This window comes from Camelus ferus, chromosome 29 (genome assembly GCF_009834535.1).
Source record: "Camelus ferus isolate YT-003-E chromosome 29, BCGSAC_Cfer_1.0, whole genome shotgun sequence".
Classification (NCBI taxonomy): domain Eukaryota; kingdom Metazoa; phylum Chordata; class Mammalia; order Artiodactyla; family Camelidae; genus Camelus; species Camelus ferus.
In genome coordinates, this window is record NC_045724.1 from 5,405,421 (window position 1) to 5,431,289 (window position 25,869).

At 35.2% G+C, this 25,869-nt stretch overlaps 1 long non-coding RNA gene across 1 annotated transcript; it reads left to right on the top strand.

The window, feature by feature from the left end:
• Positions 1-408: 408 nt before the first annotated feature.
• On the top strand, positions 409-25,379 carry LOC116660449. Its single transcript, XR_004315978.1, has 4 exons — positions 409-505; positions 6,035-6,039; positions 9,903-9,909; positions 25,368-25,379. It is a non-coding gene; the product is annotated as an uncharacterized LOC116660449 (long non-coding RNA).
• The last annotated feature ends 490 nt before the right edge of the window (positions 25,380-25,869 follow it).

Here is a 25,869-nt window from a genome sequence, read left to right on the forward strand (position 1 = left end):
GCTTTTAATCTTTTAAACCCAATGATATTTTTAAATGCTCATTTTTTTTTTTACCATTGTTATAGCCACCAAACACTTTAGAATAAAATTATTACTTCGCTTTTTCATGAGCTTTCTTTTATCAGATGTTTTGTTTTCTTATGTATTGACTTATGTATTTTTTAATGTATTAAACAAAATACAAAATGCAAAAACGTATTTCACATGTATTTTCTCTTGCAGTTTTATGAATAAATTGGGATATTAGCACACAAAATGTAAATGATATACTGTTTTATTATTTTTATTGAAGTAAAGTTGATTTACAGCATTGTGTCAGTTTCTGGTGTACAGCACACTGATTCAGTTATACATATATATACATATTCTTATTTGTATTCTTTTCCATTATGGATATTGAATATAGTTCCTGTGCTATGCAGTAGGACCTTGTTGTTTATCTATTTATATGCAGTAGTTTGTATCTGCTAATCCCCAAAATTGTAAATTATCCCTCCCTCACTCCGTTTTGCCTTTGTTAACCATAAGTTTGTTTTCTATATTTGTGAGTCTGTTTCTGTTTTATAAATAAGTTCACTTGTGTCATATTTTAGATTCCACATATAAGTGATACTATATGGTATTTGTCTTTGTCTGACTTACTTCACTTAGTATGATAATCTCTAGGTCCATCCATGTTGCTGCAAATGGAATTATATCATTCTTTCTGTGGCTGAGTAGTATTCCATTGTGTGTGTGTGTGTGTGTGTGTGTGTGTGTGTGTGTGTGTGTGTATCACATCTTCTTTATCTATTCCTCAGTCAATGGACATTTAGGTTGTCTCCTTATCTTGACTATGGTAAATAGTGCTGCTATGAACATTGGGGTGAATGTATCTTTTCAAATTAAAAGTTTTCTCTGAATATAAGCCCAGGAGTGGGATTGCTGGATCATATGGCAACTCTATTTTTAGTTTTTTAAGGAATCTCCATCTTGTTTTCCATAGTGGCTGCACCAATTTACATTCCCATCAACAAATGTAGGGAGGCTCTCTTTTCTCAACATTCTCTCCAGTATTTGTTATTTGTAGACTTTTTAATGACGGCCATTCTGACTGGTGTGAGGTGGTACTTCATTGTAGTTTTGGTTTGCATTTCTATAATAATAATAATAATAACAACAACAACAACAACAATAATAATAATTGGAAGTGACAGCTCAGAAAAGAGGAAAGATAGGTAAGGCATGGATGATGAAAAGATTTTAATTGAAAGGAATGATTCCCGATATTTTCTCACCTGACTTTATGTATTTGTTTGCGTATGTGTAAATCAATGTTTAGCTTATAAAAATATAAATGTTTAGCTTATAAAAATAGTGCATTTGGAGAGCTTGGGATAATTAGGAAAGCAAGAGTAGACAAGGTGGAAAAGGAGCAGCATGTATATTAAGAACATTTTTTCTCATTCATTTCATTATTAGCATTTATGGCATTTGAAAAATTTACTCTATTGATTATTGTTTGATGACAATATATTGGTCTGATGTGACTTCAACAGCTTCAAAATTTTAAATGATTTCATTATATCTTGAATTTTGGTGAATCCATTTTCAATATAAGTAAGTTATATTATACCTTCCCTTTTTAAACAATTAACAGTAGTCATAGAATCAGACTTAATGTTCTGCTGAAAGAATATACATCATTTTTCTTATAGTTAAATTAGTTTTACTATTTAACAACCCTTAACATCAGTCAGATTTTGCAATCAGTTTGTGCTGCATATGTGAAACATCACTTTAAGCGGTAAGAATAAAACATTCGAGCTGCAGTGCCATCAGAGGCATTTTGCAGGATGTTTATACTTGATAATGCACATTGTGTAATTTACTCTTAGAATAGGAAATGTTGAAGAAATAGTTGTAAGTGTGCATCTGTACTGGTAATGAAATGAAAACATCAGTAGCACATTTTTATTAGAAGCAGAGAGAGGTAATCTTAACAGTAGCTTGTAAAATACTGGCCCTTCTGACTACAATTTGATACCTCATGAATTAAGAAATGTGAGAAACTACTTTTAACCAGAGAATGAATGACAGGAAACAAAAGAATAAATCTATTTACAAGGAGGGTATTCATCCTCGGTAAGAAAAACGATCTATACACAGAGCAGGTATTTAGAAAGTTCACCAAATCCACGACGTTGGATCAAACTTAAATTTATCTGAAAAAAAATTAAAGAATGAATAAACCTTTGTTTATAATAATATGAATGAGAAAATTTTAGCAATTACTTAGAGACGTTTAGTTGTGGGGTGCAACAAAGTTCTTTGAAAACAAGCATATTTTTCCTCTTTATTTTACTACTCAAGAAAAGAACGGAAAATGTTCTTTGATGCTAAGTTGCTAATTTACATGAAAATACAAACTGTAAAGTGTCTCTCTCTCTGTTTTGATAATGATTACTCAGTAAGCCCTTATTGGGTACACTTTAGTAGATAAGGTGATCAAAACACCTTTAACTTAATGGTATTTCATAACTTAAGTAACAAATATAACCACACGACTTATCTTGTTTTGGATTTAATTTGCTTCGACTTATTACTTGACTTTAATAGTGGGATCTGGTGATTGACAAATAAAATTTTCTTGATTTTTGAAGGACTTGGCAAAGTAGAACAGGTGGAGAGCATGCAAAGCTCTAAACCTAAAATAAATTTAGCCAGCAAGCATTTACTGTGAACAGTTTGTTGGAAGCACAGATAAAAAAATTAATCAAAAGATGGATTTTCTTCCATAAACAATGATAAATATTTCTTTTTAGTTAAGAATTTTGACCATATGCACATAATAGAAATACCTAATAAATGGTAAAAATAAAAGAAAATGTACTTGGTAAAGAATAACATAAAAAATTCCATTAATAATCAATTGCAAACCCATTTCATCACACAGCTGTCAAGTAAGCCTTCCAGACACTGCTGAAAAGTTATAAGATCCTACATACTTTCAAGATTCACCGTGGTGAATTTCTTAAAATTTTTTGGTCCCTAAGATTGTGACTTCTGAAGTCACAGAAATCCATATTAAAGATAATTCCTAATGTCAAAATAATAAATAAAGTGAGCAACATAAGTATCTGTGAAACTTAAGATAAAATAGTAAGTCAAAAGTTTTGGTGAACAAAAATAAAAAATGTTACTAAAATAAAAGAGTAGTTATGATCAATTATTAAGAGAGCATGCTTGGTAGGTTTTAAGTACTTATGTGTATTTATTTGTTTATGGGTGTTATATTTAGTTGCTGCTTAAATAAATAAACTTAAAAGCTATAAAGAATGTTTTTCTGTGATACTATTTTTAACCTTAGAGGTGAAATTGTTTGACATCTGATTGGCTGTATGAGCTCATCTGGATTCAAAGGATTGATGTGTTGGCTAAAGATTGTATTGATTTCTATCAAAAAGGCAGCAGGAGAATTTAGAACATATTTTCAGAGTCAATCAAAAATTTTGTGTGTGACTCTTTCCACATATTGATTGAAAAATCCCTATCGTTCTGGATTTTAACTTTTTGTTGTTGTTATTCCTGTGTAATCACAGCCATTCAGATCACAGCCAATAATATTTCTTATCAGTTTCCTAGGACAAGGGTTATTAACTTTGTGTTAGTAAATTCCCTTATGAAAACACACAGTTTTGCATATATTCACTTTTTGACAAGAAGCTATCCCTTCATTAAATAATCAGTGATTCTAATAGAGCTGAAGAACTAGTTTATTTTGGCACAGGTATTATAGAAAAAATTAAGTCAAGATAATTGTAAAATGTTTTACATTTGCTTGACAAGGATGACTTTTAAAAATGTGATTATCTCAACAACTTAGGAGGTTTTTAAAAAGAAGAATTCTTTAGGTATAATTTTCCCTCATATTTAAACAAAGTTCAATTTTACTTTATCATTTTCCCAGATAAAATTATGATGAGTTACTTCTTCTTTAAATAGTAGTTCAAATAGTTTTAAAACATACTAGGAAGAATTAATATGTACTAATTATTTTCAATACAGAAACTCTTCATTTGAAATTATTCGTGTTACTTGCATTACATGTACTTAATATAGGTTTGTTGACAGCAACGGAACATAAAAAATTATTTATTATTTTTATTGCTGCATTAATGTTCAATGTAGAATAGTTCCATTTTTTTAAAAGATAGAATAAAGTGAATAACCCTGTGGTTTGAAAGGCTATATAGAAAAAATTGCAAGCTCTTCTAGTGTTTAATTCAAACCTGACTTCCCAAATTTAGCTCATGTGTAGGTTCCCCAAATTTAGAATATTTTGCCCTCCATTATGGGTCTAGGTCTGTGCTAAATAGAATTTAGTGTACAGAAAACTTTACAGTACTTTCTAGCATAACATTTTTGGCTGAGATTAAATAGAAAAAATTTGGAACCTCAATGTTTAACTTCAAAGTTTGAATTTTTCTTAACAGCTTTAAATGAAAAGCTGTTTCAATCAATTCTAATTTATTTTGGGGCTCTTTCAGACTTCATTTCTATAAAAAAATGTGTCATTGTGTCTTTCACCCAAATTTATGAAGTCATCTTCTGTGGAAAGAATCTTAACTTTTAATGAAAGGTTAAAGGGAAAGCTAGACACTTTACAAAAAATATTCTTTAGTATAAGATTATCAAACTGTAAGTAAGTTGGGAGACTTCTTTGGGACTGGGATGGGATTTTGTTATTTTTACACAGACAGTATTTTTCATCTTGTCATGAAACAGAAAGACTAGAAGATTCCATGTATGCACATGAAAGAATTTGAGGCTGTAATAAAACACATGCTCTTTCGCTAAATTTGGTGATTATCATTACTCAAGAGTAGACATTTTCACTGCTGAAGCCTTCATCAATCTAATTAATATTTTGTATTCCCCTATTTGATTGTACAAGACCTTCGGACTTTAAGATGATCCAACTCTCAGTAATAATAAGCTTGTAGAAATTACTCAGTGCTCAACTTATAGCCCATTTAAGTGCAAGCAGACACCTTATTGTCCATCATTTAGATAAAAATCCGTGTAACTATGAAATACAACTGGAACAATTAGACTTTTAAAATATGATTCTGCTGGAATTCATTACCATATTCTGATTCTTTATCATGTGCTATTCAACCACATGCATTGATATTGGGATGACCTCATTAATTACGGTGACAGAGTAATGGATAAGGGTTGTACTACAGTATCATTCATGGCTAAGGAGGAAAGCAAAAGTGTCATTTTCCATCCCTTTAGCATAGAGTATTAGACTAACATGAGGATTAAAAGCTTAATGCTAGTATAATTGTCACAAATTTCTATCTAAAGCTTTTCAATCTGAGGAAGAGAATGTTTGTATGTATAATGATTTGGTACAGTGTTACACTTGAGATGATGAAATCACTGGATTGGAATCATCTCTTCTCATGTGACAAGAAGGTGGATGGGTCTATTAAGCTTTAGAGCAGAAGTAGCCATCCATTCTTGTTATGGGAAAAAAATTAACTTATCAACCTATATAAAAGATTATTTTCAAAAGCAGATATGCAGCAGACTTAACATTTTTAACCAGACTGCAGAATTACGTTGTTATGACCCAAACCTACATGAACTATGGCTATACAATTAATAATAATAGTCTTATTTCCTGTTCTATAAAATGTTTTCTAATATAAAAGTGCAACAGCCCCCCCTTATCCATGGGGTACACCTTCCAAGACTCCCAGTAGGTGCCTGAAACCATAGATAGATGACTGAACTCCAGATATACTACGTTATTTTCTATGCTAAAGTTTAATTTACAAATTAGGCATAGTGAGAGATTAAGAACAAAATCTAATAATAAAAGAGAACAATTACAATATACTGTAACAAGAGGTATGTGATTGTGGCCTGTCTCTCAAAATATCTTATTGTACAAATGTAACGTCTTTTCCTTCTTAACTAAGCGCTTATCACACACTGTGGCCAATAACTTTTACAGTTTGAGGTGTGACAGCAAACCTAGCATGAGTTTCTTTTTCCTTCACAATTTCAGGAATAGAAGATTTGTTCTCACCATAGATCTTAGCAATCTCAGCATACAATCTTTTTTCCTTCCTTAAGTGGAGAACCTTCATATTTTCACTTAAAGGAAACACTTGATGGCTTCTCTTTGGCATATCTGAATTGCCAGCAACACTGCTCTTGTGCTTTGGGATCTTTATTAAGTAAAATAAGGGTTACTTGAACACACGCACTGTGATACCTGGGAAGTTGATCAAATACCCTAACTGAGAGGGCTATTAAATGACTAACAGTAGGACACACCGGATGGTATTAGTGTTAGCTTGTTTACATAACACAGACTTACTCATAGGCAAATTGTTTGCTATCCCTACAAATTCACCAACTCTAGGAGGTGAAGCCCCTCCTTGGATGTGCAAGGCCCTAAGATGTCAAGGTATCATAAAATGTATGAAGTAACAAAACATGATTACTATACTTCACTATTTATATGCTTTCTGCCAAACAGTGGTGGTCAGTTTTAATTCAATAATGTAAAAGGTTTCCATTTAGTTGGTCAGAAGAGCCAAGTAATTTAAACCGTGAAAGTCCCGACTGGATTTGAATGCTAGTTTCACCACTTCCTGGCCCCATCTGGTCATCTCTAAAAGTCAGTGTCCCCATTTGTAAAGTGGGGATAATAATAGTGCCTACTTGATATATTTGTTTAAGCATTAAATATAATGATGTGCATGAGCTAATTAGCCTAGTATCTGATGCACAGTGAATTTTCAGTGGATATTCATTATTATTATCATTAATAACATTGCAATTTCCAAGCCCCAGCACTGCTGTTTTAAAACTCATCACACCCTCATCTTCCTATTATGGCCCAGAACAAGACAAATATAAAGTAGAGTGGGGTTTTACTTGAAAAAAATCAGAGAGAGAAAGTAGAAACCGGAAATAAGGTATTATAAGAAGGGATGTGTTCAAGATGGAGAGAAAGATGACAGAAACTGGATGGGAAGGATGTGAATGACCACCTTGTGTGGGACCTCTCCACCCACCTTGCCCACGCATGTTTCTCCCCCATGTAGTTTGGAACCCTGCTACTCATCGCATCACCATCTCTCAAATGCATCTGCATGTCTCCTTCCATTGTACATGACGCCCACAGATCTGAGCTCCTTAGTGACGTCCAGGCTCAGGGCAGACGTGAAAATCCGAATAATGGTGTCTGCATCTCTAATTATCATGTTAACAGAGTGTCAATAAAAGTGTTAAAGGGCAGGAAAAAAGTGTTGAAGCGGGAAATGTCTTAAAATGGGGAACTGCTCTGTTCTGGTGATAGGTAAGACCCAGATTTTATAGGAGAGAGTTTTTTTGTGTTTCTGGTTTTTTCAAGGGATGTCATGAATCTGGTGAAGGCATTTTGTTATTTTTTACTGCAGTTTCCACTTTTGCAGGAGGAGGAGAGAGCCAGATTCCTCAAGCTTCTGCATCCAGAATGCCAAGAGCATTATGATCCATTTGCCACTTGGTTTGCACTGAAACTATTAGAAATTAGTCCCTCATTTTCACTACGCTTGTGCATAATTTTTTTAGGTAAACAAGATCTTTTCCCCTTAAACTTCTCGTTTCCTTCCTGTATCACTACAAGCCATTTAAACACACTAACACTTTAACACATATCCCCTCAGACAGAGACCCACGCTGCTTTCGGCTTTATTCCTTTTATAATCACTGTTTTGTTTTCTCCTTTCTGTCCCAGTGCCCCCTCCATGGCCGGGTTGTGCTGTGAATGAGGCGTTTGTTTGGAGGAGCAGGAAAGAGAACTGTGACCGCCTGCTGGAGGGACTTCTTACCTGCTGCTCTCCTGATTATCTGTGCGGGGATGAGGCAGCCCTTAAAAAGATCTAAGATTAAGGCTGCTCAGAGGGAAACTGAACTGGGTATCAAGAGAACACAGGAGAGAATCGATGAATTACTGACTGTACTTACCTCACCTCAGCAGCGTATTTAGAAACTACAGTCTTTCCAAATTTATTGCATCTGGCAAGTCTCCCTCTGCATCTATCACAGTAGAGGAGGAAGCCAAGGGAAATTTTTGATCGTAGAGATAGTGTTTTTTTCATGGGCTTTCTAGAATATATTTGTTGACAGCCTCCTGTTGTGCAGTTTCACCTCACTCCAAAGATTTCTCTTTGCTCCGATCAAATCCAAGGTTATTATTTAGGAAAAGAAGAAAACACGTTTTTTAGAAAAGTGGAGAGAATTCCTTCAGTGTCTCAGTTCCATTTCTGGAAGTAGGAGAGAAGAAGGCTGGGTAAGGGACAAGGGCAGTAAGAGGCAGCAGGTGCACTCAGGTCAGAGTAGACAGCAGGTGTGGCATCATTGGAGGGAGAGCTCATGGCAATACCAGCCTGCAGCCACTGTGACATAAATCCTGGGTCAAAACACCAACCGTCTGCCCACTCATGTTGCACAAATCCATTATTTAGTCTTTCATCTATTTATAATATATACGTATAATATACGTATTATATATGCATATGTACGTACGCATGTGTAAAATCACAGAGCTAAGAATCTACTCAGTGACCCTTGGTCCTTTTCAGTTCCTGTCCCTTCCCATTCTTGCACAGTATCTACATGGCATCCACATTAAATTTCCTAAAGTACATTTAACTTTAACTCTATGATACACCAAATTTCAAAAAGTTAACATCATCTAACAAATCATCTGAATGCCTCTGTTTAACACCCACAGTTCAACCCTAATCCACATTAACACATTCTTCCCTTGTTCCCTGATGCTTCTCTCTCTTCCTTCTGTTTCCTCTCTCATTCTTTTCTTTTTGGTGTTATCTTCATCTCATAGCCCTTCCCCATTCTCCTCCCACCCCCACCACTCTTCCCTCCTCCAACCTCCTCTTCCCCCCTCCTTCTTGTTCTCTCTTCAAGGCTTAAAGGACATTTTTTTAGTTTTTCAGATATTAACCTATTTAAGACACATAATAATTTTATGAGACAAATGCTATTTTTAGTCCCATTTTACAGATGAAAAAACTGATATTTAGCAACTTTAGGAACCTCGTCCAACATAACTCCAAGTTATAGAGGAGAAATTTGAGCTAGCATTCCTAGTAGTTATTTATAAGTATACCCTTAAAAATTGCTAATAAATGGGATTCTGTTGGATACTATATACATCCAAATATTGACACTTAGTAAGTAGTTGGTTCTATGTTCCTCTGTGTCAAAAGAAATGTTTTGTCTACAAATACAAATTTAGGAGCCAGTCATGGAACAGAATGAGATCACTTATGACTTAATATAGGTAGAAAATAAAGAGATTAAATCTAGAGGCAATATTGTCCTTGTTTCAGAGGTGGTTTTGAATCCTGACTCTCTTAACCATTAGTGTAATCTTGGATAAGATGGTTGCTGCTCTAAAAATTAAATTGTGAGAGGCAGAACATTAGAAGCGTTAAGAGCATGGAGTTTCTGCTTTGCCACTGTGTGGAGGTGAACAAATTATTTAAATTTTCTAACTATCATTTTTCTTATCCACAAAATGGAAAAAAAAAAAGTAATTACTGCTACTTCAGTAGATTATTTTGAATTTTTAGATGAATTAATATTTGAAAAATACTTAGTGAATTTATGCCATCTATTAAGTCCCCTGTAAGTTTTAATCTTTTTCTCTTTTCCAAAATATAATTTGTAATAGTATTTACCCCATACTTTTAAGAAATAAATGATAAAGCACATATAAATACTAAATAAATATTAACTCTTTTTAAATAAAATCTTTTATATGCTGGTGATTATTTTATGTATAACAGATATATCCTTAATTTATTACATTCTTTTACATAAACAAGCACAGTTGTAGTTCTGTGTAAATGAATATTTAATTCTTCTCTTGCTTCAAGATTTATCCTTTTGATAACTCCTGAAGGGCATATACAATTGGCTCAGAAACAAAGCTGACATTTTAAATGTCCTTTTACTTAGCCATGAACTTCAGTGTGTTTATTCTCTTGATTCTTTCAATTGAGTCACTCCAGATATTGAAATGAAATTTGTTCTCGTTGATGTGTAATTCATTGAAAATATCCAAATGTACATGATGAAATATTGAATTTCAAAGATTTTAAACCTTTTGCTTCTCCTTTTATATATCTAATATTTCCTTCAATAAATATCCTCTTTATTCCATAATAAGTGATCTCTATTACCAGTTTACAGATTTGGCTAGATTAAATGTCATCTTCTACAGCCTTATATTTGGTAGTTTTAAAATCTTTTTCCAATTTAGATAAATGTTTAATGTCTGAACACATTTGAATACCTTCTCTGAGTCTTCAGTGTCATCAGTGTGTTTACACTGGGTTACTTTTCTTTTTAATTTGAAAGCATTTTCACTGCAAGGATTATTTTACCCTAATTTTGACTGAAGCCATCAGCCTTAGTGGCTTTTACTGGACTTACTGGCCCCAGAGCAGTCTCTCTTTACAACTGCCAAGGGAAACTAGACTAGGTGTCTGCAGACGGCTATGAGTTTTCATTACTCAGTACTCATCTAAATGCATACTTTTTAAGTAAAACTCCAGGAAATTTGATTATCTTCCAAACAGATAACATTGTAATCAAAGGCTGCCAAGAAATTCCTAGGAGGTTTTCAAAGAAATACTTCCGAAGTAAACGGAATGATTAAACAGTACAACTCCATGGATTTAGCCGACAGAGAGCATAATTTCTGTGCAGCTTGAAAAAAGTGTGAGCACTTCTGCTCTTCCCCAGCCATGATTATGGGTGTAGGGGCTGCTGCTGGAAGGGTCTAGGAAGCTCAGGGGGAACTGAGAACACTGGAAGTCTAGGGATGAGGAAACTCTGATTGCCACTTCTGTCTGCCTCTCGGTCCTCCTTGCCAGAGTAAAGGAGTACATTCGATTCTGCAAAACTACTCAGTATTTCTGAGAAACAGAGCAGCCTTTGGATTTGACACCTAAGTTCTTCCAACTTGTCTGGTGCTGTGGTCATAGCACTCCAAAGAGGGAACTGACAGAAAGGATTTCCATTTGTGTGTTCAATGTTCCGTATCTAGAATTTCTTCCCCCAAACTAAATTTTGAAGATTTAAGTAATAAATGGACTGTGAACATTAATGTTTGAGCATTAGAACAAATAGAAAGAGGAAGGGGGTTTAGAATAATGGCAAGTAACACTGGATCAGTATAAATGAGGTCTCTTGATGCCAAATGCTTGGAGAGGTACAGAGGTGTGATAAAACACAGGAGCACTGGAGGAAAGAAATCTCCACTTTATTTTTGACTCTGTCATTAAGCCAGCTGTGTAACACATTTAATCTTTTATTCCATGGCTTGTTTTCATAGTCTTTTTCACCACAGGTCACTACAAGATATTGAATATAGTTCCCTGTGCTATACAGTGTGAATATGAGAATTTTTTTTTTCTAGTTTCTAATTTAAATGAGTTGTGGTTAGAAAATTCAAGACACATTGTATGGTCCCTAATTGTGGTCAGTTTTCACAGGCGTTCCATATGTGGGTAAAATAATATCTGTTCCATTGTTTCTTATGATAATTTTTTCATGTTGCTTTTATTGTTACTATTAACTTTGCTCAAGCTATTCGTTACTCAGAAAGTTGTTGATTGACAAAATCAATGCTCAGTGAAACTAGGACAGGCTTCACCATCATCATCAAATGTTCCACCCTGTGATTTCACCACCAAAATGTTTTGCTTCATTTTATATCTAGCCAGATTGATATTCTTCATATTAGATTATGAGCACCCATGACATAAGAAATACAATTATATGATTAGTTTTAAAAGCAACTTACAGAGTACTTCATGAAGATATAGGGTTTATCATTTTTGCTTGATTCTTCTCTAATCTTTCCTTAGCTGAAAATTTCTTATAATACAATTATCTGCTGAAATGTCACCTCCTCAGACCACTTTTTCTGACTGCTCAGTCTCATAATTATTCATTATATATAATATACATTAAATAAACATAATAGTGTTTGGTAAAATTTTGGTGAATGAATAATGTTGAATGATATTTAATGAATCTTTTCTGAGTCCAATTTTCTCCAAATGATACTTTAAAAATTGAAGAGTAGAATGTAATTGTGTTAGCTGATATTAATTCTTACAAAATAATTCCTGATTTGTCATCACTTTCTCTTTTCTTTTGTATTTCTATTGCATCCTTTTACTTTGTGCTCTGTGTCACTGCCCCTTTTCCCTATTTCTTCTCTTTCCCATTCTCCCATTTCTATGTGGATAGTGGATTTTTCTGAGTCTGGCTGACTAAACTCATTGTCCTTTCTAATGCCTAACAGCCAGTGGACTTTGCAAAGGAGGAAATTAGAATGGCAAACTCAGTAGCCATTCTCAGGTATTAATGCTCATCCATATGAGTAGATGCTAGAGACGCCAAGGATGCTGCTGGATTTTCCTAAGGGTCTCAGTGCGGGGCTTCTATTGTTTTCTTATTAAGAAGATAAGTCATCGTGGGGATCAACCAACACTTTGCATTCACTTTAATACTTTTCTTTATTGTTGCCCAGAAATGGGCATTAGCATAGATTGTGAGGTACTGCTCCCTTAATCCTCCATTCAGGAAATGAGTATGCCTCAATGAAATATTAATACCCTTTCCTTTCAGCTTTTAAGAGATAACCTATTTCATCAATTGTTTCCTCCTAATTGCTGTTAAGAACAAAAGAGTCTGTTGATTAAAATAAAAATGGCATGCCAGTAGGTGCTCTGGTTATTTGTAATATGCCATCATTGAATTTGACATTGTTTTGACTGGTGGAGAAGACAGAAAGGAGGATAATGAAACACAATAAATTGCAACACAAAACCAGTGTGGATGCTAAAACAAAAGTTAAGTTAAGGGCAAATCTACACCTACTGATTATGAATTTAGTCTGACTTCTGAAAACTGAGGGTGGTTGTGTCTAGATATACCTAAATTGACATAGACATGCCTGTATATAAGTAAATTTCCACAAGACTACCAGTTTCAACTTATCCATTTACCAACCACAGACAAATTCTCATTAGCATATATTTCCATTAACACATTCACTCATTCAATAGATGGTGATCAACTGCTTACAACACAACAGACTATGTTTTAGGCTCTAAATGTGTAGTGGTAAACTATGCAAGACTCCTGTCCTCATGGAGGAGGAAACTTTAGTACAGATGAAAAAAAAATTATCATTTCAGACTGCAGTGATGGCTTTGCAAAACCAGTACATATGGTGAGTGCTGTTAGAGCTATTTTAGTTGTGATGGTCAGGAAAAGCTCTTGTAAGAGGTGACTTTTGAGATCAGATATAAATAGTAAGGTAACTGCAAAGCGCCAGAGAAGAGCATCTGTGGTGAAGGGTATAAAAGGTACAAAGGCAGTGGTATTCCTAAAATAGAGAGAAGACATATGGCTGGGCTATCTTCATTGAAAGGGTGGAAATAATAGGAAATGGGGCTGGAGAGAGAAATAGGCATGAGGTTACACTAGGGTAATTATACAAAATTTGAATTTTATTATAACTTTAGAACAAGCCACTGAAATATTTTAATCAAAGAAGTGAATGATCTTATGCTCTTTTTTAAATTTTATTTTTAAGATCATGTTGCCCACTGCATGAAGAGTGGATTTTAATGTGATAAGTGTGGGAGTGGGGAGGAGTTTTTAGTTCTACAAATGAAAAATATTGTTGATCTGGAATGGTGACGAAGAAGTGTAGACAGTGAGAAGTGTTCAGGTTTGGGTTATAGTCTATAGATAGAGATGACCCAAATTATTGGCAGAAGGCATGTGTGGATTAAAAAAAGAAAGTAATCAAGAATGACTATAGTTTTCATTTTGAGCAACTGGATGCATGGTGGTGCCATTATAGAATAAGAAGACTATATAGATTTAAATTACATAGCTTAAAATCTGTAAAAGTAAATGGAATATGTACCTTGCTATAAGTATTATACATTTCCTGTAAATGTTAATATCTTCATAACTACTGAAACTTTTATTATGGGACCCAGAGGTAGATTCTAATGGACACCAGATGGGCTTTCTAATGAAGAGAATTTGAAAATATATTGCAGCCCCAAATTTTATATCTTGTCATATATATATATATATAATTTGGGTCTTGAGTAGCTCTTTAAAAACATACCAGAATTCCTTGTATGAGAATTAATGATAAATGGAATTAAGTTGAAGGATTATAACCCAAACAATGGGTGACATTTTTGCACTTTTATGTGATATTTTATTTTATAGTGAGAAAAAGAAACTAACATTTAGGACCACTGAAGAAATCAGTAATGAGCATTAATTGAAGAGCTACATAAAAAACAGGCTAGGATAGGTTTTTTAAAGTTCTTTCATCAGAGGAGAAAAGGGGAGAATACTTTATCTTACATAGTAATCTGTATGAAACATACCTAATAGGACTAATTCACAGATGAAAACACTTGTCCAAATTGATCTGGGTCATTTAAAAAATGACTGACAGCATGTAAGGTCCTAACATGTAATGTTTGTGTTACGCATTTCTTTGAAGGATCCAAGTGCCTATATGTCTCCAGATAGCCTTGAAATCCAACTGAGTGCAACTGGTGTTGCCTGATTTTCATTTCCTTTGAGTTGTGATCCCAATAATTCACTTTTCTGGCATGAAATAATATTTTATTTCCCCATTGGTGCTAATAAGAGCAAACCTTTATAAGAAGCATATTTTGATTAAAGATTCAGCACTTTGCAGCCCCTATTCATTTTAAAATTCAGTATTGTTAATCTGCAATTCTTCCCTGAGGTATTTTTTATTACCACTACAAACAGGTATTTAAATCAATTTTTCTTATGCTATGAAGACTTATAGTGGTTTTAATAAATGGATTTTTAAAAGTATATTAATCTTTACAATGAACAATGAAACCATTTTTTCTACAACTATTTCATTACATTGTATATTATTACATTCCAATAACAAGAATTAGAATAAATGCATTTGTATAAATTGGGATTCATATAATTATTTTATATGAAATATTAGTATCTCCATGTTGATATAATGTGAATTATATCAGAAATAAACTAGATCACATAAAACCTCAAAATCTCTAGAGTAAAACTAATTTGCCTTTGGTATAAGAGTAAAATAGAATTTGTAGGCATTTCTTTTTTAATAAAAATACAGATGAAGCCAGATATCTTTTTTCATATGTCTGTGTCTTGCATCTAAAATAAAACTTACTCTTAAATCAGAGGAACAGGAAAGATAACCCAGCCAGTCTTTGTAAGGGTCAGTTTTAACTGTCCCATTTCTCAGAAATACAATGAGGAGATATGAAGATAATTCATAATAATAAATATTTGCCGATGAGTAGCTATAGTAATTAGCCTTCAGCTAGAAAAATGCTATACACCCTTACTAGATTTGACCAAATATAATACATGGAGATGTGTTCTCATTCAAGTAGTTCCTGCAGAGGATTTGTGATAAAAACGTTTATAAATAGTAGAGCAAGTAAAAAAAAAAAAAATTCTGAGCTCTTATTGCGAACTGTGTGTTAGCGGTATTATCTACTCTAATGAAGCCTTCTCTCACTATATTATGCAAGTATTGTGTGCGAAACACTATATTAGGTATTGGGAATACAAAGGTGAACTAGAAGAGAATGTATCCAGCCTCCTAGATTTTACATTTTAGTGCACACGAAGAGGAAACATGTAAGCAATTAAAAACACAAATTGAAAAGTTTTCTAAACAGGAACAACATAGGTTAATGTTGGCTGGCCCTACTTTGGGTAAGAAGTTGGAGAAGTATGCTTTAAGAAAAAGATATTTAACCTAAACTCTTCAGGAAAAAATAAAAGCCAGTCATAAATACATAAAATAAATTCAAATGAAACTTTTTATAGGAAAATGAAAGACTTTGGTAAAAACATTGTTTTAAAGTTACATTTGGTTTTAATCATTGTGAGACTCATCTAAAATGATCATTTTAGAAGTCAGAATTCTGTGAACTTGTCAAATATTTCACAGTTTGTACAAAAAATGTGTAGTCAGTGTGAACTATTAACCTAAGGGAAAAAGGATGTTTACTGTTTTCAGTCAAAATATGCCTGGCTAAGGGAGACAAAGAAATCTTTGCCTCTTCGATGAGTGACTTTGCTCTAGCAGTGAAAGATATTTAGGTGACAGATACAGCAGATGGAAGTTACCATTTTGTGGTCAGTTTGACAAGGAGCTATATTGTGTTTTTCTTTAAAAAAAATTCTAAACCATTAGACATTTTGGCTTTTTATAAATTGAAATATTTTTATTATTATTTCTGGTTAGAAAAATAATTTATAAAGATTTTAAACAATAAATAGAAGCATAAGGAAGTAAGCAAAATAATTTAGAAATTAATCCAGAGTCATGAATGTTAATACTTTAATGTATAATCATACAGATTGGTATCTTAATAAAATATAAATACACTGAGTTAGTGCAATGCCTAGTATTATCTTAAAATTTAAGCTTTTTCATTAAAAAAATCAATGAATATTTTATGTGCAATACAGAAAGTTTGAACTCTGTGACTTTTTAAAAAATGATGTAAATAGTTTTGAATGTGATTTATGTACATTCTCCAACCTTCAGTGAGTCTCCACCATGAATCATTTCTTGGACTTCTATTCCTGGCTTGATTCTTTTTCCAAATATGATCAGTGATAACTCAATTCCCCAAATGATAAAACTTCTTTTATAAGAGTTTGAAAAACTATAGAAATGTTCAAGAAGCTTGATTTTAATGCACAAAACTGATGGGAAACTGCTCCACAGGAAACTCAATTTCAAGACGTAGGCGTGTTGTTGGACTTGCTGATTTGAGCTGTGTCTTCACCCTGGGATGCCGCTGTCTCAACAAACTTTCTACCTTGTTTCTCTGTATATGGAAGAAACATGTAAAAAAAAATTGTTTTCTAAAGTTTATAGTATAATATTACTCAAATCATAGCAAGTTGCTAACTAATGAACCCTTAAGAAGGTCAAGAAGTACTAAGTATCAATTTGAGATTGATTAATATAGTTAGGCATATTATCTCAGTAAAAAAAAGAGATGAGACACATTCAGCTGGAATAAAACTTAATGCAAGCCAAGAGTAGAAAGAATATATTATTTTAATATAGTATTTACACGTTACATTACTTAATTTACCTTTGCATGGAGAACTTGTCTGACAGTTAGTTTAATAAATTGCATGAGCAAGATCTGGCCCTGCCTGGATTTTGTGTCATTGCACATTTCATATTCAGTGACTCTATGAATGTGCTTTATCACATTTCAGGATATTCTTTAATTCTTAGAACTCTACTTTGCCATTTAGGAATGGAGTGAGTAGGATTTTCCTTAATACCTGCAATGTGGGGTTAGTGCAGGGCAGAATGTTATACTCTAAAACAGGGTGGGAAGGAGTGGAATCCATGACAGGAAGCAGCCGGGGTTGGGGCTGGAACTCAGAACATTCATTTTAGTAAAAGGTAAGTGATGAAGGATAAAGATTCCTCAGCACTGTGTTGCTTGATTATTTTTTTTTTTTTTTGAATAAGCAGAATGAAGGCAGCTTGGGGATAGAGTAAACAAAGTTGCAAAAGGAAAGTTGTAGTGAAACCAAAGTCACAACAAATCCATGTCACAGCCCTTTGGCTTCGTATATATGACTGTATTTTCTGGGTCACAGTTTTCGTACAGCCTGCTAACTCACAGCATCAAAACCATTCCTTCCTTCCTTCCTTCATTCATGTTTGCAACAAATCTTTTTCAAATACCCACAATGTGACCATAAGGTGTTTGACTAAATGTTAGTGACACACAGATATATCAGTCTTCACTCCGAAGGAACTTTTATTCTAGAGCAGGAAACAGATAAATATAAGTAAATACATGCTTTTAATGGAATAAGGCTGTATTAAAACAAAAGTCTGCTCAGAGAGCTAAGATGCAACTATGTGGTGGCCATTCCTGCAGAAAATTAGAATTCAACGTCAAGATAGTTAATCATGATACAGTGATTTTTATATAAGATTTTAATTCTTATACATGGTTTTCATTCTTTAGAACTTATATGAAGAAATACTTCAAGTTTAAAGGTGAACAAATATATTTAACTACAGCAGAACTAAAAAACTAATATTTAATTACTGGAAAACAAACAATCCAAAGAGATTTAGTCTAGGGCAATGTACTATAAGCTTTAAAACAAATTATGACTGAATAAACAGTAGGAATTTCTAAACCGCAGAAACATTAAAGGACTTAGTATTCAAAATCCATTTTTCATATTAGTTTTCTTATTTTATTGGCTCAATACTCAAACTAAAATTTCTATTTATAGTAAACAGCCGAGCATACTGAGATAAATATATTTCAAAGTCTATGGTATGCTACTGTGGAAATTTTATATCTTAAAATAAAATGATAATCTAATTGTAGAAATAACTACAATGTCGATAGAGAAATTATTAATAACTCATTTAGCAAGAGGAATAATCAATCCTCTGCTCTCCTTGGAGGGGAAATACAGTGTAATTGTGTTTATTATCATAGTCCTAGTAACCCCCCATTTACTTTCAAAAATACAGTGGCGTTATGGTAAGATGCTGATAACTGAGCTAACTGAGCTAAAGCTTACTCTCTTCTTAAGATAAAAACCACTGAAGCTGAACGTTTATATTTTAACAAGAAGCAGCGTGTTAACAGAAGTTTTAAAATCTCGAACACGCTTGAAAATGTATTCGACCAGAGTCTCATTTGTCTAATTTGTAGAATGAAATGGTATCAATTATTTCTGAGGTTTGTTGTGAGGATTTTATGATAGACTGAGTTGTACCCTGGCACACAGTCATGCTCAGTGAATGCAGCATGCTCTTCCTCCCTAAGCTTGTGCCAATTTTCTGACAGCTACACACACTCTTCCTATTTTCTTCATAAAGATGCTTTGTTTTGCTGGACTCAGTAAACAGTGACTTTGTACAAGTGTTGTGATGAATAATGATATTTAGTTATTATGAATATACTTCCCATATTTTATTATTGATATTTTATACCTTTGTATCTATAACTAATTAATAGTAATCATTTGCAGAGAGTAGTTGGTAGGATGTTACCATCTGTTAAGACATACTGGCCAGATTTCACAGCTTACTATCACCATGCGGGTCAATGAAGATGGGTCAAGATAACTATTAAAGGGTTCCAAGACTTGTTTGTTTGTTTTAGTAAAGGTTAAACCTGTGGGTCTTAGGTTTCAGTCAATCTATCTTCCTTTCAGGCAAGTGAGTTAGATTTTTAGTAGATGTAACTAAATGGGTAAATTAGGGAATCCAGCTTTGGAAGTCTGGGAACTTCACATTCTAGGAGAGTTTATTCCTGGTTTGCAGGAAGGTAGTCCAATTTCCCTGTGTAATTGTGCAATATAATTGCTGTTAAAATGCTTCTCAATAAGATACTCTTTCTCCTTCATGCCCATATGTTTCTATTAGTATATTAAATGGTCCCCAAGAGTCACCAAAGTGTTCATTGTCTTCCCTTTAAACAGCAAATCTTGTAGAGATTGTGAAATACGAATGCAAAAATCTGGCTTATGCATAACAGTGAAAGCAGATTTCACACATGCATTTTCTCTTCTCCCATGCCACTGATGGGTTATGAAACAAGATTGTTCTGGTCAACATTTTAAATTTGTCAAAAGAAAATATCAGAATATCATGTTGCATGCATGTGTGGTTCTTGGAGTTTCCACAGTGGCCTTGACCTTGAATGTGAACATGTCTATTCGAACTGGTAATGTAATTTACAATAATGTTTTCAAGAGCATACTGAGTGGTCAAAACAGTGACTTATGTAAACATGAAGATGATAATACTAAGCCTTCTTTTTTTTACTTCTTTTGCCAGTGCTACATGTAATTTCTTAATTTTAACTGTATATTATGAACATGTTCAAACATTCAAGGCTGAAAACTATGAGCATCTCAGTAGTGTTAGTCACCGTGAACAGATACTACCATTGGTCATATTTTCATTTATGTTTTGCAAGACCACTGATTTCCCTTTGAGAATCCATGAAAAGCCCAATTCTTTGATTTTTTTTTTTTTAAATCTGTTTTTCTATCCCTAGGCTTGGAGCCAATATTGGCATCCAAAGAAAAATGAATGGGCAAACCAGAGCCACTGTTTTTGACCTCAGGTATCTGCACATTATTGTACACACTGAACAGTAATCATGTTTCTCTTGGGCATAAAACATGTAAAAATGGTGAACTCTTTTCATTTGAATAAAAATGTATATCTGCTAAGAGAAAGGGGCTGTGAATTTCTGATGGTCTAGTTTAGATGTTATAGTACCGTACTGAATTTTATATATCTTTGAATACAAACATTCTGTAGTCATAATTTTTGGTTCACTAGCAAAACACAGCAAAGAGTCTATTCTATTATGCTTGTGTCAGATTTAAGGATATTCTTGATGAGGAATTTTTTGCCTCTTACTTGAGATACATGTGTGACATATAATTAAGAATAGTCAATGTAAAAGATTTTAAACAGGTATATCAGAAATTTAAAGTCCAAGTGAGTGTTTTCTCTTCAGTGATTATTACAAGACACAATATATTTATTATAATAGCATTATCATCTTTAAAGCTGTTCTTGAAATGTTATATTTGAACATTTAAGAACTTCCTTTTGGCTCCTGTTGTGTAATTTAATGATGTTTTAAATGTGACAACACTCATCCACAGTTAAATCTCATGTGCTGAATGAATGAATGTTACATCTACCACACTTCTGATTGCAATCACCTATTTTTCTGACTTCGTAGGTCTCATAAGATGCCCTATATAATGAACAGTACTCTTAGTGGTAGGTCATAGAGTATGAGATTTTCTAATTTATTTCCAAAAAAAAAAAAAAAAAAGTGGTAAAAAATGCATACTTCATATAAACATTGTATACCCTGAATTTATACAGCAGAAAAGGAGCATGGAAGATTCTCTTGGGGGTATTAATTAAAATGTGATAATCAGTTAAGCCTTTGATAATACAATGTTACCTCATTCAGGTTTCCTTGAGTCTTTGTTATTTTCCACTGTGTGCAGGCTTTCTTCTGATTGGTTGGTGGTGAGATAACAGGGTGATGCTCCAGGAATCTTGTGCTCAGCCTGAAGTTACCATTCTCCACCTGGGTGAGGGCTTTCTGGCAGAACTCAAAAGTATTGTTATGTATATTACTTGAGGAGGCAGCAGGATCCTACTTATCCCTGCGCTATTGTATCTTGGCTGTTCCTCCTTTGTCTCCGCGTCCCCTCCCCTCCCTGACTAGCAACTGTTTGAATGTGCCCTTTGGAGCTCTGGGAAACTTGAGGAGGCTGAATAAACTAAGGCCTGTTTCTTACAAACAAGAAATGGGAAATATGTAAAAAGATTTGTACCTAGGTGGGCCTCACAGGTTCTTGCTCTGTTTCAACAATAGCATTTAAGCCAGAATATTTCTGGAAGTTCAGCTCCCATCCTTGACAAGCCAAGCTGAAACTCAGAGACAGGGTCTTAGAGCTTAGAAGAAAAGAGACTGCTTTGTTACTTTGCCAGGCAAATGGGGCTCACAGCGGCCTAGTGCCTTCAAAACTGAACTCATCTTGGGGATGGGGCAGGGTGATGATATAGCCATAGCTTAAACAATAAAGCAACGATAACAATCAACAGAATTATTTACTTCTCATAAGACTCAGAGTGGCATCATGGTGCCTTCAGGTTGCTGCAGGAAAATGGATGTGGGGCGTAAGGAGGGCCATGTCCCAGGTCTCAGCTGAGCCCTGGAACGTGCCCCACCAGGTGTGGGTCCTTGGCTTCATGAAGGAAAGAATTCAAGTGTGAGCCACTGTTGAGTAAAGGTAGATTTATTTAGAGAGATACACACTGCATAGAGTAATCACTGCTACATGATATCATTTCTTGTTCTTAAACAGGTACCTGAGGTCTTGTATTGCCTCACAAGTGTAGGTCTCTCTTGGTTCCTGTTGGGGCTTATAAATTACAGGTTTTATTCTGGACAGATGGTCCCAACTAGTAATTCCTCGTTGCTTAATGGTGGTTGGGGTGCTAAGTAATACCTGATATGGTCCCTTCCTTTTTGGCTGCAGCTGGTCTTCAGGGGAAACCTCCTTCCAAGTGTTTAGTAAGACAAAGTCCCCTAACCGGACAGGGACTTCAACCTTTTCCTCTGCGGGAAAGGGTAACGCTGTTTCCATATTCTTCATGGGCTCTTTGAGCTTGACTTAAGCTAACACTGCGGGAAGCTAATTTAAACTAATCTCCTCATCAAACAGGAAATCTGAAGTTCTGTAGAGGCTAGGGGTTGTCGCTCTTTCACTCTCTTCATCTTATAAGCACCCATGGCACGCTCTTCTTGGTAATTCAGGCTATTTTGTATGGTTACAGTCCCGTGACCTTCTCTCTGGAGAACCGCTCAGAGACCAAGCATGATTATTACTTTCGATTACTGGAATAAACTAGAAGTGTTCCCGGGAAAAGGAAAATAAGAATTACCTCGGTTCTTAGTCACCTGGGAAAAAAAGAATTTTTGACAAGAGACGGAAAGCGTGGTATAAGCAAGATTTTTATTAGTGAAATAAAAAGGTAGTGAATGATAGTGCACTCCCGAGAACTGGGAGCGAGCCAATCCAAGAGAGGAAAAGTGGCACCTTGTTCCTTTGTTTTTCCTGTTTTTATATCCTGGTTTCGTGATTGATTGATTGACTGATTGACAATTCAGGTTCCCGGTGCTCTGGTTAACTGACAGCTCAGGTTCCTTGTGCTCTGGATTGTTCCTTTCCCCTTCCTCTCCCCCTGCCCAGTGCTCATTTCTGTCTAAACTGCCTAAGAAAGGGAGCCTGGTGAGGCCAGGGGGCTGGGGCAGTTGGGAGCAGGAGGGGAGAGCATCTGTGTCTGACCCACCAGGGTTGCCATAACCAACATCCGGGACTTCAAGGTGGGAGGCCCAGAGCAGAGGAAATTGAGCCCAGCTGCTACAAAAGCCGCTTTTGCTTCCAGGTCTCTTTTCCTACTTCCAACCTCGGTCCGGTCCTCTGGCTGCTCAGAAGCCTGGGAGAGGAAAGCGTGCTGCTAGGGAGGCTGTGACTCCTCCACCAGGACCTAGGGTGAGTTTTCTGGTGCTGACCGAGGCCCCCTCGACCCTATCCAGGGACTCCCTAAGGCAGGCGAGGGAGCCCCAGTTTGACGGGTCTCTTTCTCCCTGAGAGAGTTCCTATTTGATAGGGCGATTGGATGCCGATCACGGGCCTAGCGAAACTAGGAAGCTGTTGTTTTGATTTGTGCTGGCTCTGAATTTGTGCTTGCTTTGAGATTTGAGGCTCTCATTTGTTGCTCGAGCATAGGCCCAATTCCTGGAAATCCCTGCCCCTTCCCCAAAGTAGTTGGAATAATCCTCCTACTCATCAGTGTATGAAAAAGTCTGTTTAAGACCTGGACTGGTCATTTGGATTTGTGATGGCCTGTGAGGTTTGTTATCTTGTGTCTCGGGTTTTGTGATTAACTTTCTGCCTTGTAAAATGGGAAATTTGGATTCTGTTCCGTCACAGAGCCTTTTGGATGAGTTCTATATGGTTGGAAAGATTTTAGTTGTAAGATCCCTTAGAATCAGGTGAGAAATGGCCTTTGAATGGTTCATTGAATTATATATGCTTTATATATGCCTGCAAGTACTTAATTGGGAACTAACGGAAATGGGGCCGGATAGGAACTTTGGGGGAGGCCTTCTCCCCTAAGCTAAAATGAGGGAACGTAAAACAACCAAACATACTTAAGTAGGTGTGTCAGTCTTTGATATTATTGATAACCCTAAAATGGCCAAGATGGGGTTCTTTTGACACTCCTGAAACTGAATTTTGAATGAGCAATTAAAGCCAACAGTTTTCTGTGTCTGCAGGTTCTATTGGAAACAACAGTGTTTTGTTTTGTTTTTTCTTTTTTCTTTTTCCTAAAATTAGTTTAGCAGGGGAAAGTATTTGTAGGGCTAACTCTATGGATCGTTTGGATTGGAGAAACATCCAAATTATTAAAATTTTAGAGCGCTCCTGCCTTTAACTATTGCACCTGACTTAACTGGCATGCAGAAGCCCCAAAAGGCGTCAACTCCAAAATAGCCTCTTTGGAAGATTTGTTGTAGAAGCTTAATGAAAGTAGTGCTTTCAAAGCCAACTAAAGGTTCAGCTCAAACCCCTGGACTGAAGGCCATAGAGAACTGCTCAGACCCAGGGAAGATCCTCCAAAGTGCTTGTAAATGGATTACCAAAATAGGAGGACACCTGTCTGACTAAACTGACCATAGCCTATGTTTGGAGCCTGATAGGCATTTTGGAGGAGGCCTTCTGCCCTAAGCTAAAAGGGAAAAGTAAAACAATTCAACATACTTGAATAGCTGTGTTAATCCTTTGATAGTATGGAAAACTACCCAATTCTTTGAGAGGGGAAGACAAAACAAAACAAAACAAATCTCATTTTACAAATGTAGTTTTTGCAGGACCAGAGTTGTGGCTCCAGAAATGATGTAAAGCCCACCAGTCCTTTTACCACTCCCAAACCTCCTCTTTTTAAGAGACTTAAGTATTAAGGGAACAAACAAACCAAACAAAACATTTTTCTGGCCTCCAGGGAATAAAGTCATTTAGGAGGAACTTGCCTTTGAAATGCAAATGTTCTGAAATGTAAATATTCCACCTGGTCTTCTCCAGGGACACTTACCTCTGTCATCTTTTTAAAATGCAAATTTTGAGAAAGGAGGTAAGTAATTTGGAACTTGTCCTGTCAAAGACAAAGAAATCTTAAATGTCTTCCATAGAAGTTAGTAAAAAGGTTTAGCCATCTAGACTTTGATTTGTTCCATCTGCCAGAAATGCAATTTTAGTCCAACCTCTTATAAATGATGGGTTTTACATTGTGTGCCCAATTCATGGCTAGAATTTGGAATGAGAACTATGAGGTCTCTGTGCTTTGTATGTGTGTCATAGATGGATGATATTGTCAAAATTAATTTATAAAAGAGCTGTATTTAATTGGCATAAAGGAAATTAAATGCTGATATAAATACTTGAAATATAAAAGAAACTGGCCAGGATGAAAATCATGTTCATGTGATCTAGAAATTTTTCTGTACTGAATCCATACCTGGTATTGAAGCTAGCTTAACATATTGGTTTAATTAATATGGGCATGCCTTTAGTGTCATCAGTGTTAAGCATAACACTTTTATTGTACCATCAATGAAATGTTTTAAACCATATCAGTAAACAAAGAATGCTGAAACCATCAAGTCATCAGTGGCTGCCGCCACCCCCCAGTGAAGACTAGCCTGCAGCCCGGCCTCTGCAGCCCTGAGGGGACTCAGAATAAGAAAGGACAGGACACTGGCCCTAGATAGCTAGGTGCTTGTCAAAGGAATGAATTCAATGAGCCCAAATGTTTGCTTCCTCCCATACATAGAAAAGCACTGAATTCTTTAACTTGAGATGCCTGGTTTTCTTTAGATAACAAACAATCTTTTATTGTTCCAACTACCAGGTCTTTGTTGTAAAGCTCCCATATATCCTCAGTCCTCCCCTACCTCTTGGGAGCTGCCCCTCTGAGCAATCTGAGATGCTGTCATCCAGGCTCAGGTTCTCTAGCCAAGTAAAACATAACTCTCAACTTTTGGGCCGTGCATTTATTTCAGTTGACAGTTTCCAGGTTTAATG